Genomic DNA, 2,409 nt, shown 5'->3' with positions numbered 1-2,409 from the left:
TAAAATCTTTCTAAAAATTCTGAATTAAATGCTTGTTGCGAAAACTTAGTTTTCGTACTGCGTATTCACAATAGAATTCAGCGGTTTGTTAATATTTCTCACGGCCCTTATTTTAATTTTTTAGTGCTTTTAATTTTCACTTGTTGTAATCTAATGTTTTCTAATCTATAATTTGGTATGTGATTTTTTGTTATATATTGGCATTTTATGCTAAATTTCTATATTTGATGATTGTGCCAAATCAGGATGAATTGTGCCAAAAGTGCCTCTGAGAATGAAAGTGCCAAAAATGGCACTATTGTGCCTACTCTTCCATCACTGCTTGTACTTCACACGATTCATCGCAACGAATCTCCAAGCGTAAGGAAATATTCGTTCGTACATATGCATGCACGTACGTACAAACCCTCCAAAAAATTTGCGCCTTATATAAAGCTTATTTTATATGATCATAAGCTTTATAATTTAATGCCTGAAATCTGTAAGGAAATTCAGTTGTATGAAACATTCCTTATTCCACACCTGATTTTGCCGTGTTGATGTCATCAGGTCATAAGATTTTCTCTCTTTCTCTGAGAGACACCCTTGTGCCCAAGGTGTATTAAACAAGGTGTGATTGACAACTTAGGTAGGCTCTCTTTTAAGGTACTATTATGCCAAATATATAAACAAGCCTTTCAAAATTCATAACAATTTTTTTCAATTTGACTTTATAGGATGGTTCTTCTATGGCTCTTCTGAGAGCAATGTCAAATTCAATCACACTTTGTTGAATACATTTTGTTTATGCCTAAGTCTTATAGGCCATATAAAATAAGGCTTACATAAGCCCTTAAAATAAGGCCTTACATGGAGTATAATTTCCTTATAATAAGCCTTATACATAATATAAAATAAACATTTGCTTCACGTTACAATTCACGAAGGCTTTTTCATGATTAAGAAAAAAATACATAAATAAAATCTTAAATTTTATGTTCCGTCTGATGGGGATTGAACCCGGACAGCCTTGGTAGCAACCAATTGTATCATACATATAAATGTTGAGTTTGAATCAACCCCACATTTCGCTGCGTTGATCTCGTCAGTTCACAAGGTTTCCTCTCTCTCTCTGAGAGACACCCTTATGCCTAAGTATTATAGGTCAAATAAAATAAGTCTTACATAATCCCTTATAATAAGGCATCACATGGAGTATAGTAACCTTATTATAAGGCGTATAGATCATGAAAAAAACGCTGCAAGCAGCGTCGCTAGCGTATTGCCTATTTTTACAACTGGTTACACCATTTTTTGCTGGGTATACACACAGCACACTTTAGTATCGATAAGAACAACAGTTTCGTTCCCGCACGATATGTTGTGTTGTATTGATTCACGTTAATGGTGAATATACGGAGCACGCGAGTAACGAGATTATTATGTGAATAACGATTCGGTACTGCGAGTCAGGGGTTGTAGTCGTTACTCAGTATCGAATACATATGGTTTTCTACAGCTCTACTCTTGGCTTAAAGTTGTAACTTTCTTCACTTCGCTAATTATTTCTTGTTTTTGTTTGCATAGCTCACTAGTGGTTGAATCTACTCCTTCCATTTTCTGTTTATTTACTTTACACAGCCCTTCTACTCTTTTAATTACTTCAAGTTTTTCCTGGTTTGCCTTCTTTATACTATCAACCAGTGTTGCCGCGACGTCATGAAAAAATCGTAAAAGAAACAAAAAATGGATGAAATGTATCACAAATTTTTTATTTAAGTATCAAAGTATCAAGTAAGAAAAAAACTAAAAAAAAATGCTATTTGGTTTCATACCTTTGCTTTTCATTATCGGAAATCACGGAAAAATCATGTAATTCGCATTCATACACATACATATGTATGTTTGTACATGAAGAAAGATATTTTACATATTGTGACCAAGGCATTTTCAACAAGGTAGAAGTGACAATTCAGTCTCTCTCATACCTGACTGTAATGTCAAAAAATGTGAACAAAGAAAGTAACCTTTTGTTATGCATTTACCATATTTGATAGAACTCAACATCTTTGAAATGAAAGTTTTTGATATAAATATTTACTCATGAATTTTCGGTTTAATGTAAATGTGGAAATGCATACTTACACAAAATTACACACTAAATGAAACACACTCATTTATAAAACCGTTTTGACAATTTTCTTGCTTTTACTATCCCAATGTTTTTGAGCATTTATTTTTTTATTCAAATACTTAATTCTAAAGTATATTAGACATTAAAAAAGTTCGATTCTTCTAAATTTACATCAGAACTTAACTTCAATAATCAAATAATCAATAATCAAACTCAACAACATGTTTGTGAAAGGGAGATTTTCTTATCATATTCGGTATGATAAATCCTGCACCTGGGACCAAACGCGTCCACTT

Source organism: Rhagoletis zephyria, unplaced genomic scaffold (assembly GCF_001687245.7).
Source record: "Rhagoletis zephyria isolate East Lansing unplaced genomic scaffold, Rhagoletis_zephyria_1.1 Rzeph_scaffold_02430, whole genome shotgun sequence".
Classification (NCBI taxonomy): Eukaryota; Metazoa; Arthropoda; class Insecta; order Diptera; family Tephritidae; genus Rhagoletis; species Rhagoletis zephyria.
Note: the sequence above shows the minus strand (reverse complement) of the source record.